The sequence below is a fragment of the Saccopteryx bilineata genome, chromosome 2 (genome assembly GCF_036850765.1).
Source record: "Saccopteryx bilineata isolate mSacBil1 chromosome 2, mSacBil1_pri_phased_curated, whole genome shotgun sequence".
In the NCBI taxonomy this organism is placed as follows: domain Eukaryota; kingdom Metazoa; phylum Chordata; class Mammalia; order Chiroptera; family Emballonuridae; genus Saccopteryx; species Saccopteryx bilineata.
Window position 1 is genome coordinate 168940228 of NC_089491.1, and position 18532 is coordinate 168958759.

At 44.3% G+C, this 18532-nt stretch overlaps 1 protein-coding gene and 1 pseudogene across 2 annotated transcripts in view; one reads left to right on the forward strand and one right to left on the reverse strand.

The window, feature by feature from the left end:
- RASSF3 (Ras association domain family member 3) overlaps positions 1-18532 on the reverse strand; it is a 115119-nt gene that overhangs the window by 31884 nt on the left and 64703 nt on the right. The window lies entirely within an intron of this gene.
- LOC136323752 (large ribosomal subunit protein uL24 pseudogene) overlaps positions 13916-18532 on the forward strand; it is a 48514-nt pseudogene continuing 43897 nt past the window's right edge.

Sequence of the window (18532 nt, forward strand, 5' to 3'; positions counted from 1 at the left end):
CATCAGGTCAATGCTCTAACCAACCGAGCTATCTGGCCAGGATACTGGGTCCTTTGTTTTTAAGGTTTTTTAAGACTGGTACTCTAGGGCAGTGGTCCCCAACCTTTTTTGGGCCACGGACTGGTTTAATGTCAGAAAATATTTTCACTGACCAGCCTTTAGGGTGGGACAGATAAATGTATAACGTGACCAAGACAAGTGTCAAGAGTGAGTCTTAGATGGATGTAACAGAGGAAATCTGGTCATTAAAAAAAAAATAAAACATCGTTCAGACTTAAATATAAGTAAAACGGACAAAATGTAAGTTATTTATTCTTCCTCTGTGGACCAGTACCAAATGGCCCACAGACCGGTACCAGTCCGCGGCCTGGGGGTTGGGGACCACTGCTCTAGGGGACGATTTCAATAGAACAGTCATCAGCTTTTCCAGGTGCACCCCTCAAAGGGCTTCGGTCTCCAATCTCCATTGATTGGCCAGCCCCCAGGGCTTGGAGCCAAAACACAACTGAGGCCTAGTTATATCTCTATGGAGGTGACTCCGCATCTGGCTGTAAACTAACTGCTCAGCCAACTTATTCAACTATTTGTCTCAGTTTCCCCATTCTTCTTGCCAAGGAATTTTCCTAGCTTATTATTATGGTGTCTCATAACCTTCCACGAGCCCTTGAGGTAGAAATTTTAACCCCATTGTACAGATGCATAAACAGAGGCTAAGGTCACAGAAGTAGACTATGATGAACATGCAGCCTGGCCAACTCCAAAACCATGCCCTTTCCATTCTGTTGTCAACAAGCTGTGTGACCTCAGAAAAGTATTTAACAGGTCTCATTTTTTACCTCTTAATAGAGAAGGAAGGATTCCTCTCTCCTGCCACCAGTCCCCCTCTCCTACAAGGATAGGATCAGTAAGTCTGGAAGGAGAAAGGAGGCATGCATAGCCAACCCCTCCCTCTGTCCTCACTTGGGAGCCAACCATTCTGGCCTGATCCTGTTGGGGAACTATCCCTAGGACACCATGGAGGTTAACCTCAGGAAGGTCACTTGGGCACAGAAGTAAGCTACATTCACCCTAACAACTTTATCTGTTATCAGCAATAAAGGTGAATTTTGATCTCCATCTTCCATCTCCTTACTCCTGTCTTCCTTCTTAAATGATTCAAACACAGGCAGGGAATAATAAAATCTGGTCCTGCTGAATACCCCAACACCTGTAACATAGGAACATTTCTCAGACAGAAATTCTGTTTGTCCAAAAGTAGAAGTAATGACTCCCTTCTCTTAAGGAACTTGTAATAGAATTAAACACACACACACACACACACACACACACACACACACATACACACACACGATATAATGAACTGAAAAATATTTTCAGACATTAACAAATGGAAACTGTTAACAAGTACCCTTCTTTCACAAAAATAAATGTTCCTCAACTGAGGCAGGTATACATTTTTGAAAGCATGGATATTGCTTTAAAAACAAAAACATGCTTAGACATGCCCAATGCTGTCTAGGGCTCAAGCAGAGCAAAGGCTGGCAGTGGCTGGCCTCCTCACCCTGTGGAGACATTCTTTTTTTTTTTTTTTAATTCATTTTAGAAAGGAGAGAGAGAGAGGAAAGAGAGAGAGAGAGAAGGGGGGAGGAGCAGGAAGCATCAACTCCCATATGTGCCTTGACCAGGCAAGTCCAGGGTTTCGAACCGGCGACCTCAGCGTTTCCAGGTCGACGCTTTATCCACTGCGCCACCACAGGTCAGGCTGTGGAGACATTCTTAACTAACTTCTCTAGTCCAAGAGTTTCTGCCACCACACCCTGACCCTGTCTACACTTCTCAGCCACTCCCATCTCGGCCAGTTTCTCTCTCAGTTCCTTCCCTTCCCCTTTCCTTTCCCCTTCCCCTTCCCCTTCCTCCCTCCCTCCCTTCTTCTTTTTGACAGAGACAGAAAGGAGACAGACAGGAAGGGAGAGAGATGAGAAGCATCAATTCTTTGTTGTGGCACCCTAGTTGTTCACTGATTGCTTTTTCCTATATGCCTTGACTGGGGGGCTATAGCAGAGTGAGTGACCCCTTGCTCAAGCCAGTGACCTTGGGCTTCAAGCTAGCGACCATGGGGTAATGTCTATGATCCCACACTCAAGCCAGCGACGCACACTAAAGCCGGATGAGCCCACACTCAAGCCGGCAACCTCAGGGTTTCAAACCTGGACCGGGTCCTCTGCATCCCCGGTCCAATGTTCTTTCCACTGGTCAGGCTCCACTTTCCTTAATTTTCATGCGAAAGGGTAAGTCTCTTTATGTACACCACTAATAAATTATATTTACCTTTCTGCCTCATAAATGAGCTCATTTTGGCATTCGACAAATATTTGTTAAGCATCTAAATATTTAGCAAACAGTTGTGTCAGGCACTGGGATAGAACTACGTGCAGAGCACAGGCTCTGCCCTTCAGGGCAACATGAGACCTGGTAAGTGTTGCACACAAAGGATGGTGATAAGTGGCTCAGGGAGGATCTTGTGACAGGTGGGATGGGAGCTGTTGGGCAGATAAAATGTATTATGCTCACTTTGTTAAAGATGGCCCTGCCCACATGAGGCCATCGCCCAGGTGATATTAATGTGTGTTGAGAATCCTTGTAGCCTGGGGCTTGGTTTTGGGATTAAGCCTTTCCCACCCTTTTTGGTGTGAGGTGGTACAATTCTATCATGCCTCAGAGAAGTGACTTTGTATTAGAGACTTCCCTATTATGTATATTGGATTAAGGGTTTGGATTTCTACACTATAAAATGGGGTCGGAGAGGGAGCTTGCGCTCTTGGTTCCTGAGATTATCATTAGAAGAGAGAGCAGAGGAGAGCAGAGAAAGGCCACATGGAGGAGGCCAGGAGAAGCAGCCAAGATGGTGGAGTGCTGAGTGAGATGCCAGTTTGTGTAGAGTTTGTATTTGGGATAAGGAAGGAGATGGGGAACAGAGGTGAATAAGTCTGGTGAGCTAGAAACCTTTGATTCTAGGAAACTCAGATAAGTCAGTGGCTTTGTGAGCACTGAATGTGACTGGGTTTTGGAGCCCAGTGTGTATTTTTACTTGCCCGCCGGGTGCAAGCTAGAATTAAAGACTATGGCCCATCAGTTTTTGGCTCCACTGTTTCTTTACCGACTGTCTGAATCCAATGCGAACCTGCATGGGCCAGGCTGCTCTGATGGTGGCCCAGTCCGTGGATTCTGGCTTTACAGGAGCACAGCACTGAAACACCTCAGAAAGGCACCTGGTGGAGAGGTAAGACTGATGCTGAAACCTGCATCAGACATTTGTGGATTCTTCTGTACAAGATATAGTCACTCCTAGTTTGCTTCCCCATCATACATGTTATCCAGAGCTCATAAAACCAGAGAAAAGTGGCTGGTGCACCTAATGGAAGGCTCCAGAAAACTAGACTACACAGCTTAAACCAGCTAATTTTAGACAAAGAGAAAACACTGTAGTATGCCACTCACAGTATCTTTAGAGTGTTTCAGTTAACTACTCTGAGCTCCCTCAATAGAAAGGAATAAAAAAAGAAAATGAAAGAAAACTATTTCAAAATTATTACAAGGAAAAATTGTTTTCCCTCTTTGTGACCTCCCTTTTTTTAAATCCTAAAACAAAATATAAACAATTGACATTCTGTAACTAATTCCATTCTATGCCTAACTACCATAAGTATTTGGTTTGCACTTGGGGAAGAAAGTTGCCTACAGCTGTTAATCCTCATTGCCTATCTTGAGAAAACACTGAACAATCTAAAACACATAATAGCAGTAGGCAATAAGTTAATACAAAACCTTAAGTCTCCATCCCTTCCCATTAACACCCAACAATTCTTAGCAACCTCAACCCTACCCTCCTACAAACTCTCCAACTAGCCCAGCCTAAGACCAAATCAAATTCCCAAGTTTGGATGGGAGGCTCCAGAAAGCTCACCTTTCACTAGACACAATGGCACCTACTTATTTTCTGCAAAAATACATTAGTTTTGGTCTGACCTGTGGTGGCGCAGTGGATAAAGTGCCGACCTGGAACGCTGAGGTCGCTGGTTCAAAACCCTGGGCTTGCTGGGTCAAGGCACATATGGGAGTTGATGCTTTCTGCTCCTCCCTCCCCCTTCTCTCACTCTCTTTCTCTCTCTCTTTCTCTCTCTCACTCTCCTATCTAAAAATTAATAAAGAAAAAATTTTTAAAAAAATTCATTAGTTTTGGAGATCTTGGCTACGTCACCGAAGGCCTTGCCACTCCTTTTCACATGTTATTAATGGGCCTCATCTTCCTGAAAACAACCCCCCAAAAAACAGATTCTCTTTTGTTGGGCAAATGAGTTTGTAAAATCTGTATTTTCTGAGTTTGCTCACTTTTATTGTTAAAAATGGTGCTAGTCTGAAATTGCTAATTACTTTCCTGCTTGGGAAGGGCCATTGTTATGCTAATGTTAACTGGAGGAGGGGTCGTTGTGGGCCCAGGTATTTTTTTAGAAGAAGAAGAAGGAAGAAGGAAGCCAAGATGGCAGGGTGCTGAAGGAGAAGGCAGTTTGTGCAGAGAGGAGAAGAGAGAAGGAGATGGGGAGCTGTAAGATATTTTTCCCTCACCGAGAAGGAAGGGGCCGGAATTGCAGAGTGTGGAATAACAAAAGGCTTTATTGAGTACAAGCACCCCCCCACCATGAGGTTCCCTGGCCCCGAGGAAAGATGGAGGCCAGGGAAGTCACAAGTGGTGACCCACATGGGAGAGATTTAAAGGGTCCCTAGGGTGGTCGAGTTAATATGACGTGGTGAAATTTCACTGGCTGGCACATGGTCGCTTTTTACCAAAGGGTTCCTGGGAAGTTTCTTTTGGTGCGCTTGGTTGTGGGCGGTCCTAGCCAAAGTTCTTGGGCCTGAGCTTTCCCCATTATCCACCGACCTTACAGGAACCAGAGGTGACTGAGGCTGGTGGGGGCCTTTGATTCTAGGAGAAACTGGAGACGATCCTCCTGGTTGTGGAACCGGAGAATGTGTGAGTGGGTTTTGGCACCCTGTGTGTTTTTACTCGCCTGCCAGGTGCAAGGCTAGAATAAAGGAATGGCCTACCAGTTTTTGGCTCTGCTGTTTCTTTACCATCTGCCCAAATTCAATGAGAACCTACTTGTGCCTGGCCATGAAGGCTGCGACTACCGGTTATACACCCCTCATCCTTAGATGAGTCAGCTAGTCTGCAAGGAAAGTAAATGTAAAGCCAGGACACACGGCCAGGGCCGCCAACACAGCAGCCCGGCCCATGCAGGTTCGCACTGGATTCGGACAGTCAGTAAAGAACGGAGCCACAAACTGGTGGGCCATAGTCTTTAATCCTAGCTTGCACCCGGCGGGCAAGTAAAATCACACACTGGGCTCCAAAACCCAGTCACATTTGTAAGGTCCGTGGATGGAGGGATGGTCGCCTGGGGAACTCAGACCCGCCCACTTTGGCTAGGACCGCCCACAATCAAGCCTGCCAAAGGAAGCATTCCAGGAACCATTTGGAAAGAAGCGATCGTCTGCCAGCCAGTGAAATTTCACTGTCACGTCATAGTAGCTCCACTTCCCTAGAGGGACCCTTTAAATATCTGCCACGCGGTTTAATCTTTGCAACTCCCCTAGCCTCCATTTTGCACCTCTATTTTCTCCATCTTTCTTTCCTCGGGGCCAGAGAACCTTGCCGGGCGGGGTGTGCGCTCTGTACTCAATAAAGCCGTTTACTTATTTCCCACTTTGTGGCTCCGAGCCCTCTTCCTTCCTTCTCGGCGGGGAAAAATACCTTACAACATTCAGTGGTCACAAAGCCACTGACTTATCCGAGTTTCCTAGAATCAAAGGTTTATAGCTCACCAGCCTTATTCTCCTTAGTTCCCCATCTCCTTCCTTGTCCCAGATACAAACTATGCACAAACTGGCATCTCACTCAGCACTCCGCCATCTTGGCTCCTTCTCCTGGCCACATGGCCTTTTTCTGCTCTCTGCTCTGCTCTCTGCTCTCTCATGCTAATCATCCCAGGAACCAAGAGAGAAAGCTCTCGTTCCGCCCCCATTTTATAGTGTAGAAATCAAAACCTTTAATCCAATATACAAAATAGGGAAGTCTCTAATACAAAGTCACTTATCTGGGACATGATGGGATTGGACCACCCCACATCAAAAAGGGTGGGAAAGGCTTAATCCCAAAACCAAGCACCAAGCTACAAGGATTCTGCCTGCCTTTAGCCCGCCCCCAACACACATTAGCATCACCTGGGCAACAGCCTCCACGTGGGCAGCGCCATCTTTAACAAAGTGAGCGTAATACATTTTATCCGCCCAACAGTAAACATCCCCCTTTCAAATGCTCATTGCTATTACACTAATTGTGCTGTTCACAGCTTCCCCGTTCATTAGACAGAGATTAATGAGCACCTGGCACTATGCAAGATGCTCTGGGAAGATTCATAGACAGACCCTGCCTTTAAGGAGCTCAATGTGTAACAAACAGGCTGAAGTGCTCTTTCTCTCAGGCTACACTTTGTTCAAGCTGCTTAGTTCCCAGGGCCTTCAAGCTAATGCCTCCTGCTGTAGAAGTGCTAATTATTAGAGGAATTTGGTTTGGGGCTTGAGATTTTACAAAAACAGCCCCTCCCATTTCCCCTTCTTTCAACATAAAAGAAGCCTCAACTCTTTTTTTTTTTTTAAGCTAGAGAGGAAGAGAAAAATAGAGACAGGAACATCCTGTTGTTCTTGTATGTCCCCTGACCAGGGATCTAAGCAGTAACCTCTGAGATTCAGGACAATGCTCTATCTAACCAACCAAGCTATCCTGCCAGGGCTGAACTCTGCACTTTCTTAAAATGGATTTGAGAATTAGGGCTCCCATCTTCTGGGATGGTGCCTCCCTGATCAGTAAACCTTTACTTCTTTCAAACTCTGACATTTTGAGTTTTGGCCTTTTGAAGAGTAACAAGCATAGAGGAAAAGACAGGGATAACAGTACTGGCTGGTTTCTTTCAAATGACCTTTCTATTCAGCAAACACTTAAGTGTCAGGCACTAGGGCACACGTGGTTCTTGCCCTCAACATGTTTAATCCCATCCCTTGGTAAGGAGAGAGCTTTATTAATATTTACAGAACCATTTCTAAATTGCAGACATAACGCTCTACCCCGGTGTTTCCCAACGTGGGGCCCACGCCTCACAGGGGAGCAATTCGATAGTTAAGGGGGGCAATTTGAAAATGGACTCGACACGACTTCAACTCTTTCGCCCCGGGCCGTTTAAGTGCAATGCTAGATATCGGTGCCAAATTTAACAAAAAATGCAATTCTTAAATAATTGCGGTAAATAATTATTAAGTATAATTTCGTTTGACGAGACCAAAATATCAACTGGTGATTGGCGTCGTCAAGTAAACTTCGTCCTGGGTTCACCGCGGAGCGTGCCGTCTGCCGCGGGGAACCCCGGACGTTTTAAAAACTCGCTAAACAACACAGTTATTCTCACCTAACTGGCCCATCGCAACTTCTGTAGTGTTTCACATCATTCAGTTGGTGTTACTTTGAAATAAGTGTCAGTCAAAACTGTTGTAAAAGCTCGTTGATTTAATAAATATACATATATATATTGCATAGATATAATTGGTATTTGATTTTATTTTTATCAATATTAAACTCTTTATTAAGTACTTCTTGCATCGGGGCTAGAAAGCAATAATATTTTATAAATATTATTGGGGCTATAATAGTGCATGCACGACAATTTTAATTTTAGAAGCATAACTTTCCAGAAAATTTTGTCAAGTGGAAAAAATATAGATACCTTTTGATTTGCGGTGGTAGTGTAGTAAATGTGTTATATACATTTAAATAAATATGAATTTTTAGTATACGTTTACTCTATGTCACATTGAATATATTTTAACACTATTTTAATATTAGATTTTAATTGATCTTATTTTTATTATAGCCCATAGTAAAATGAGTGGTGCAAGCAAGAAAAAAACTCGTCAATATTCGGAGGAATATTTAAAATTTGGGTTCATACCCGCTGTTCACGATGAGCGGATTCCTTTTGTCTTTTATGCCAGCAATGCTTGACCAATGAATCAATGAAACGAGGTCGTCTTGAGGCGCATTTGAAGGCAAAACATAGTGCTCATATTAATTCAGATTTGAGTTACTTTAAAACTTTAAAGAAAAATTTTGAAAAAAGAACAACATTAAAGTCTCTATTTACTGCTCATACTTCAACTAATAATCGTGTTCTTGAGGCTAGTTATCAAATTTCTTTATTCATCGCTAAAACCGGAGAAAATCACACTATAGGAGAGAATTTAATAAAACCGTCAATATCAGCATTTCTTAAAACGGTTCTTGAAAAAGATGACAAAGATGTAAAAGCTATGCCACTCAGTGACAATTCTGTTAGCAGAAGAATAGACGAAATGAGTGAGGATATTGAAAAGCAACTTATTGAAAAGCTGAAAACAAGAAAATTCTCCTTGCAAATGGATGAATCAACTTTGAGAGACAGTGAGGCAGTATTGATCACTTACGTAAGATATATTGATAAAGGACATTTTGCTGAAGAAATATTGTTCTGTAAAAGATTAGAAAGCACCGCTACCTCCGAAGATATATATAATAAGCTAAAAAACTACTTAGATGTCAATGATATACCAAGGAAAAATATAACATCTTGTGCTGCAGATGGTGCTCCCAATATGATGGGCAAGAAAAATGGCTGCTTAAAATTGATGAAAGATGGAGATCCAGAAATGATTCTTGTGCATTGTGTTATTCATAGGGAAACTTGGTAGCTAAAAACATCTCGCCTGTTCTGAATGAAGTATTACATACAGTAATAAAGTGTGTTAATGCTATTAAAGCTAGTGCCAAATGTGAGCGTCTTTTCAAGCTATTTTGTGAAGAACAAAATGAAGACCATGTGAAACTTTTACTTCATACTGAAGTAAGATGGCTATCTAAAGGAAACTGTTTGAAAAGATTTATGGAACTGTTTGATACTCTTAGTGATTTTTTAAGCGACAAACCTGAAATGAAGTATCTGTTAACAATAGATGGTAAAGCATTTGTGAGTTATTTAGCCGATATCTTTGAAAAACTAAATATATTAAATAAGCAACTTCAAGGAACAAATAAAACTCATGTCAATGCAAAAGCAAAAGATATTTGGTTTCATTACCAATATTGAGTTCTGTCAGAAACATATTAACAACAAAAACTTGAAACAGTTTCATTGGCTCCAAAAATGTGAAGTAACTGATACCGCTTTACTTGTTATTGTCAATCATTTGAATATTCTATCCGCTGATTTAAAAGAAAGATTTTCTGATTTAAAACAAATTGATTTCCCAACATGGATGATGCAGCCAATGTTAGTGGATTTGTCTGATATATCAAATATGCAGTGTTGGGCAGATAAAATGTATTATGCTCACTTTGTAAAAGATAACGTTGCCCACGTGGAGGCCATTGCCCAGGTGATATTAATGTGTGTTGCGGGCAGGCAGGATCGTTGTAGCCTGGGGCTTGGTTTTGGGATTAAGCCTCTCCCACCCTTTTTTGATGTGGGGTGGTACAATCCCATCATGACTCAGAGAAGTGACTTTGTATTAGAGACTTCCCTATTTTGTATATTGGATTAAAGGTTGTGAAGCCACACTATAAAATGGGGGCAGAACGAGAGCTCTGGCTCTTGGTTCCTGAGATTAGCATGAGAGAGCAGAGAGTAGAGCCAGCAGCGGAAGGAGGCCATGTGGAGGAGGCCAGGAAAAGCAGCCAAGATGGCGGAGTGCTGAGTGAGATGCCAGTTTTTGCAGAGTTTGTATCTGGGACAAGGAAGGAGATGGGGAACTGAGGAGAATAAGGCTGGTGAGCTAGAAACCTTTGTTCTAGGAAACTCGGATAAGTCAGTGGCTTTGTGAGCACTGAATGTGACTGGGTTTTGGAGCCCAGTGTATGTTTTTACTTGCCCGCCGGGTGCAAGCTAGGATTAAAGACTATGGCCCACCAGTTTGTGGCTCTGTTGTTTCTTTACCGACTGTCCAAATCCAATGCGAACCTGCATAGGCCAGAAGGCTGCTTTGATGGTGGCCCTGGCCTTGGCTGCTGGCTTTACATGCAGTATCAAGAAGAACTCGCAGAATTGCAAAATGATGAGTCAGTTAAAGCTTTATTTAATATCAAAGGAGCGATGGCATGGCTTTGTGAGGAAACAGAAATCAAATACCCAAATTCAACCAAATGTGCAAGAAAACTATTGCTACCGTTTCCATCTTCATTTTTAGCTGAATGTGGATTTAGTGCTGTCAATGATTTACTGGTAAAAAAAAGAAATCGGCTGGATATAACACAACGTGGAGACTTGAGACTAAAGCTAACCAAATTGGAAGCTAATATAAAATCTCTGTGCAGCAAGCATCAAGCGCAAGGATCACACTAAATTAAAATAATAAATTAATATAGAAAAATCTGTATTAAAATTATTTGGAATTTAAATTTCTGTTTTTCATTATATGTTTTGAAATTTTACTTACTGTGTTTTGTTAACAATTTCATAGTGATTTCTTCCTAGAACCTATCATTTATGTTTATTAAGTGAACAAATCAATTTTTTAATGTTGATACTGCCTCACTGTCTCTCAAAGTTGATTCATCCATTTGCAAGGAGAATTTTCTTGTTTTCAGCTTTTCAATAAGTTGCTTTTCAATATCCTCACTCATTTCGTCTATTCTTCTGCTAACAGAATTGTCACTGAGTGGCATAGCTTTTACATCTTTGTCATCTTTTTCAAGAACGTTTTAAGAAATGCTGATATTGACGATTTTATTAAATTCTCTCCTATAGTGTGATTTTCTCCGGTTTTAGCGATGAATAAAGAAATTTGATAACTAGCCTCAAGAACACGATTATTAGTTGAAGTATGAGCAGTAAATAGAGACTTTAATGTTGTTCTTTTTTCAAAATTTTTCTTTAAAGTTTTAAAGTAACTCAAATCTGAATTAATATGAGCACTATGTTTTGCCTTCAAATGCGCCTCAAGACGACCTCGTTTCATTGATTCGTTGGTCAAGCACTGCTGGCATAAAAGACAAAAAGGAATCCGCTCATCGTGAACAGCGGGTATGAACCCAAATTTTAAATATTCCTCCGAATATTGACGAGTTTTTTTCTTGCTTGCACCACTCATTTTACTATGGGCTATAATAAAAATAAGATCAATTAAAATCTAATATTAAAATAGTGTTAAAATATATTCAATGTGACATAGAGTAAACGTATACTAAAAATTCATATTTATTTAAATGTATATAACACATTTACTACACTACCACCGCAAATCAAAAGGTATCTATATTTTTTCCACTTGACAAAATTTTCTGGAAAGTTATGCTTCTAAAATTAAAATTGTCGTGCATGCACTATTATAGCCCCAATAATATTTATAAAATATTATTGCTTTCTAGCCCCGATGCAAGAAGTACTTAATAAAGAGTTTAATATTGATAAAAATAAAATCAAATACCAATTATATCTATGCAATATATATATGTATATTTATTAAATCAACGAGCTTTTACAACAGTTTTGACTGACACTTATTTCAAAGTAACACCAACTGAATGATGTGAAACACTACAGAAGTTGCGATGGGCCAGTTAGGTGAGAATAACTGCGTTGTTTAGCGAGTTCGGGGTTCCCCGCGGCAGACGGCACGCTCCGCGGTGAACCCAGGACGAAGTTTACTTGACGACGCCAATCACCAGTTGATATTTTGGTCTCGTCAAACGAAATTATACTTAATAATTATTTACCGCAATTATTTAAGAATTGCATTTTTTGTTAAATTTGGCACCGATATCTAGCATTGCACTTAAACGGCCCGGGGCGAAAGAGTTGAAGTCGTGTCGAGTCCATTTTCAAATTGCCCCCCTTAACTATCGAATTGCCCCCCTGTGAGGCGTGGGCCCCACGTTGGGAAACACCGGTCTATAGAGATCCAGTGGGAACCGGCATGGCCACAGCCACCAGCCCTCCATCTGGTGTAGCTGGCAGGGTTCAGCTCAGATTGGTATGGAGCTGTACACACCCTTGAAGGGTGGGATAGAGGAGTGGTCACTGTTCTCCAGCATATGGTTCTCCTTGGCTGTCCTTTTGGGGGGTGTGGGCTGGGTTTTTTTACAGCCCTACGAGAGGAAAGAATTGTAGATTCGAAAACTGCAGGTCAGAGGGCTGGGTTTTTTTACAGCCCTACGAGAGGAAAGAATTGTAGATTCGAAAACTGCAGGTCAGAGTGCAGGAACCAACCACGGCTTAAACTGAAGCGAGTTCTGGAGGAGGTTGACCGCTTTTGAGAGCTGCAGTGAGATGCAGGTTGAACACCAACAGTGCCTGGAACTGGTGCGATGTTTGTGAGCTCCCGTTTTTCTGGGAAGCAGAACATTGGCATTGGCAGTTGGTGGAGAAACAGCTGCAGGTTCAAGAGCTCAAGCCTCAGCTTCAGGCCGAGAGCTGGCAGCCACAGGAGCCAAAAACAGTCACCAAAGCAGCATCCATGCCAGCGGAGTGGCTCTGAGTCAGTGGGAGCAGGCATTTCCAACTCCTCCTCTTCTGAGGGGGATGCTCAGGCTGAAGCTGCTGTCTGCAGATTCAGAGCCCAGCCAGAAGGTAAAAACCCAGCAGGAAAAGTCCCTCAGGAGCAGGCACAGCCCCCTCCACAGGTAGTTGAGCACTTTGTGGTCCGGCCTTGCACCCAGGCAGAGCTGATGGAGTTGAGGGTTCAATTCAGGCAGAAACCCACTGAGCCCCTGGCAGCCTGGTTGCTGTGGTTGTGGAACATAGGGGGTGGATGGCATCATGCTTTCCGGAACAGAGAGAGAAATTGGATGGCAGGTCTAATAAAGTCCTGTTAAGAGCTTTGGCGGTAGTTTAGGCCACAACAGAGGTTCCAGCCACTGAAAAAGTAGGGGAAGCACGTGGCTCTGGCAATTGCCAAGACAATGGCTGGCATTCAGGTTGCACAGTTGCAGGATTATATGATGGAGACAGCTGAAGGAGAGGAGGACCCCTACACCTGCTGTTCCAGTTTGAATAGAGGGAAGGCCAAGGGACCTGTCTAACAGGGATGAACAGGGACTGGAGGCCCCACGTGGAACTGGCAATCCACGGGTCCCCTTCTAATGTGCAACAGGTGTTGGCATTAGAAGGTAATAAGTGCTTTTTGGCAGCAGCAACAGATAAAAGAACTATCAAAGTGGCATAGGCCTTGAATGTGTTTGACCCTGCCAGGTCCTGTAAGCTTGCTGAGGGGTTTGGATGGGGCTTGTGGCAGTGGACAGAGTACTTATGGAAAGGCACTGAGGTCCATTAATAAATCTTAGGTTTCATCCCTTTAACCCGCCAGTAAGTCTGTTTCAGGGCTCCCAGCAGACGACCAACCGCAAAGGAATGTCTGACCAACCGCAAAGGAATGTCTGACGTCACAAGCCGAAAAGTCCTGGCAAATTTCCATAAAAGACCCTCCTTGGTCCAGCAGCCAATGGGCTAATGCCCCACGACCCTTCTCACTCCCCCTCCCCAAAGCCCTTAAAACCCAAGTCCCAGGCTGTGCCTGGCAGGACTCTCCCTTGCTAGTCAGCCCAGCAGGGTTCCTTTCTTCCTTTCAATAAAGCCTGTTACACTGGTCTTTTGGGACTCCCATAGATTCTAACAATAAAGAGCTGTGTGGCAACAGCCTGTGATGTACCTTTACCTTGGTGATTTGCACAGACAGCTGGGCTATCATGGACTGATCACTGAGCAGTGTGATGGACTCTTGGACTGCAAGCAGAGGGGGGCACTGGCTCCCTTGTTGGATGGACATGCTATATTTAGACAGTATGAGAGACCCTGATGGGGGGAGCCCAGCTCTGCTGGAGGCCCTCCTGCACTGGGAAGCTGCTCTCGTCCAGTTGCAGACATACCATGGGCGGTTAATGGTTCCCATGGACACAGCCCTGGACTATACAGGCCTCCCACCTGCCATGGGGTAGGGGCTAAAGATGGGCCCTCAGCACCTTGGGCAGACTGTTCAGGGAGACATTATGAAGGGAACTTTTGTAATTATTGTAATTGTATAACTTGTGCTGTTGCTGTCCTCTGACTCCCCACAGAGGGTCTATTGTGGAAGATACCTGTCGTGTAGATTGTGAAGCGAGCAACTCTAAAGGGGTGGAATGTTGGGCAAACAATGTTACAAGTGTGTATAGGCTTGCTCGCCTAGTATAATACTTTGCCTGACTCTTACGTGAGCACGGGGCAGCACCATGTGTGTATAGCCTATGTAAAGCTGCAGGCGCTTGCCCTCAGGGCCGCAGATTGTAAATTGCAGATTGCCTGCCAAGATTGGGAGGGACCATTGTTTGCTATTGTTTGTGGGAGAAGCCCCGCCCGCCCCAGCCTATTTTGCTTGTAAATCCGTACAGAGTGAGAAGTAGTTTTGCCCTGCCTGTTTGCTCATCTGCCTTTGTGAGTCTCTAATAAACGGAATGGCCCACCATCCTCTGGCTCCACTATTCCTTCACCATCTACTGCGATCCAATGGGAACCTGCATGGCCCCACACCCGGAAATGAAAAGAAAAAAGGAACAAAAAAAAACTAGTCATTCCCAGCCCACAAATATAACTACAGGCTTAACAAAGAAAGCCCCATCCCTTCTTTCTTCCTGCTTAGAAAAAATGCACTCCTCGCATTCATTCATTACCTTTCCAAGAAGCTGTGTGGACTCCAAGCCTGGAACACATAGTATAGTAGCTGATAGATACATGAATTGACCAGGAGTTACAACTGCCCTTTTGCTGTTCTGCTTGGCTGCCTGACCCCACCCTTGATTACCGGACAATCGCTCCAAGGAAGAGTATTCTAGAAAGCCAAACATACCTGCACACCCTTGCTTGAGGCTATTCCCAACCCTATAAAATTTTGCCTCAGTCTGTTTTGGGGGCCCTTCTTTCAGAGAAGGGCCCCGGCAGGTCTTTCTCCTCTAATAAAGCCTGCACACCTGGAGTTCGAGTGCCGTCTCATTCTTACATCTGGTGCTGAAACCAGGGACAGAGGACTAAGTGCCTGGACAATCCCTCTTTGCTGTCCAGATGAAGCCTGGACAAGCAATTGTAGGTCGATTGGCCAGCAGCCTAACCCTGTCCTGAACCTCTGCCAGACCAGAAGGTAAGGAGTTTCTCCCTTCCCCTTCCCCAGTCGGCTTCTCTTTTCCACAAAAGTTTCTCTGGTTGGACAGTTTTCTCTGACAAGCCTCACGTTTTGAGGGGTTTGACTTTCAGTCTCAGTGGACTGCACGGAAGACTAGGCGCCTAGCCAAACCTCTCCATTCTCTCGGACTTCTCGTCCTCGGAGCTCCCTGACTGGTGGTGACGACCTCTATCAGGGATGACTCCCCCACATGGAGATTCTCTCCTCTTGGGACAGTGACAAAAAGCGGGGATGCCCCATCTTGCTCAACTGTCTGCATGGCTCTTCAGAGTCTAAGCCTGTAGGATGTCTCATAAAAAACCTAAGTTGGGCCTCTATGACCTTAAGCCAAAAAAAACCCATTTTCTTCTGTAACACGGTGTGGCCCCAATACAAATTAGACAATGAATCCCACTGGCCTGAAACCAGGACATTCGATTACATTCGATTACAACATACTGAGATCTAGATAATCTTTGCCACCGGACGGGAAAGGCTTCTGAAATTCCTTACGTGCAGGGTTCTTTTTACTTTCGCTCCTGTCCTTAATATCTGTGCCGCTTGTTCTACACACAGGCCGTTTTTGGCCAAAGAAACCTCACCTAAAACCTCCGCTCCTAATCTTTCCTTCTCCATGGACTCCCAATCTCCCTCCTGCCTGATCCCTGGGGGCACCCCTTTCTCAGGACACCTCTCTGGTCCCTCTGCAAATCTCTTGTGCTCCAGTCTCTTCCCTCCAGAAAGCCCCCTCTCCTCTCTTTGCTGAATCCTGTTTTGTTTTGTTTTTTACAGGGACAGAGAGTCAGAGAGAGGGATAGATAGGGACAGACAGGAGAGAGATGAGAAGCATCAATCATCAGTTTTTTGTTGCGACACCTTAGTTGTTCATTGACTGCTTTCTCATATGTGCCTTGGCCATGGGCCTTCAGCAGACTGAGTAACCCCTTGCTTGAGCCAGCAACCTTGGGTCCAAGCTAGTGAGCTTTTTTTTTTTTTTGCTCAAGCCAGATGAGCTCGTACTCAAGCTGACGACCTTGAGGTCTCGAACCTGGGTCCTTCCGTATCCCAGTCCGACACTCTATCCACTGCGCCACTGCCTGGTCAGGTTGAATCCTGTTTCTTATTCACGTGCAAATACCAGTACCTCTTTCTCCTCCCCTGATGGCCAGGGGCCCCTCCCTCCCCCCTCCTTAAAAGCTGTGGCTCCAGCTGCGGTGCCTGTCTCTCTTCTTTGACCCCTCCCCACTTGCTTCGGCTGTATTTTACCCATTTCCCTCTCCCCACCAGCTTCCACTACAGCTATGCCCTCCTCCTGCAGATTCTGACCCTCCTTTTTTCCATCCAGCTGCTCACACTGTCCATCCGTCTGCTTCCTCTTTTCCTCCCCTCTTTGCTGGCAACTCCCTGCTATCTCGAAAAACTTGAAAAAACAGAATTGTATATTAAGCTATGTAAGTAATCCGTCCTGTCTCTTTGTTTGTCAAAAAACATCTCTAATATAATTTGAATTGAAACAAGTAAAGCGAGCTCATTTAAATTCCTTAATTCATAATGTGTATCTGAAGTCTTTGTTTAATGTGTAACTATGTCTGTTTCTAAGGCCTTAAACCAATAATTACTCACCTCTTAAATCAAGACCTACTCATCCCCACGGACTCTCCCTGCAATACCCCCATCCTTCCTATTCAAAAACCTTCACCTCATACAAGACTTACACCTAATCAATGAGGCAGTAATTCCCCTCCATCCAGTAGTCCCTAATCTCTACAAGTTACTGTCACACATTCCCTCAAACACCACTCACTTCACGGTCCTAGACCTCAAGAATGCCTTCTTTGCCATCCCTCTACACCCTGACTCTTACTTTCTGTTTGCATTCACCTGGACTGACCTGGACACTAATGCAGCCCAGCAACTTATGTGGACTGTATTACCCCAGGGGTCCAAAAGCAGCCCACACCTGTTTGGGCAGGCACTAGCTCAGGATTTAGCAGCATGCAATCTTAAAACTAGTACTCTCTTACAATATGTAAATAACCTACTCCTCTGCAGCCCCTCCCTGCCTGCCTCAAGGAGACACACCGCCACCCTTCTTAACTTCCTTGCTATAAAGGAATATCGTGTCTTCTCTGCTAAGGCTCAACTTCATTCTCAGTCCCTAGTCTATCTAGGCATCGCCTTAACCCCCACCACCTGAAGTCTCACCCTAGATCGAACTCAGACCCTCCGCAGTCTCTAACCACCTACCACCACAAATCAATATAATTTCTTTCCTTGGTCTAATAGGCTTCTTTAGACACTGGATTCCCAATTTTGCTCTCTTAGTCAAGCTCCTCAGTGAGATCTTCTGAGCATGGCTTTTAAGGTCTATAATGGCCAAAGAAGTAACAAAAAAGGCAAATAAGGCCCAAAAGAGGACAGGAAATACCAGCTTTTGGCATACGCTCTTAAAGGCTCTAGCATCTTAAAGGGCTTCATAGGATTCCATCAGGGCCCTGCTCCAGAGTGCTTCAGTCATTGAACTAAAGCCTGCCAGGCTTCCCGGCCCCATCAAGGGACACATCATTGCTGTGGAAAGAGGGACATGAGAAGGTAAGCTGCCCTTTGCTCCATGGAGGGAGGGTTCAGTTTCTTCTAGCCCTGCTCCAGCTACCTGTAACCTGACCTTGCCTAGCATGCTGGAAATTGTCACTGAAGGTCCAAGGACATCGTTCACGAGCCTAAGGTATTTCTTCCAAGTAGCATATAAGCTAATCTCATTTCTTGTAAACACAAGGGCCATCTACTATGTCTAGCCTGAATATTTGAGTTTTATTTATCCCTCAAAGATCTCTACTGTGGGTATTGACAGTCTGAGTTTGCTGCTTTATTTAATGTATAGTATCTCCTTTATTCCTCGTCTCAATGCCCCATGCCTATTATAGGCTGGGACTTGCTGCTAATTCCAGCTGGAAGCGTGGTCACTAGAACTTAAACTCTAACTACAAAGTATAGAAATGTAACCACCCTTTCCCTAAGCACTTGCAGGATTTACAGGTTACTCAGCAAACTGTTCAGAGACTGTCCAAGAGGCGCTTCCTGCATTACATCACCCAAGGACTGACTTTCACGTGGACAGGTCCATGCACCGTGATCCTCTCAACTCCCACTGCTGCTAAGGGCAACTCTTTCCTCCACCCTGACCATCTGGAGCTCAGAAACAGAGAAACAAAACCGACCCCTTGTCCTTCTATTCTCTATTCACCTCTCAACCTACCTCATCCAATCA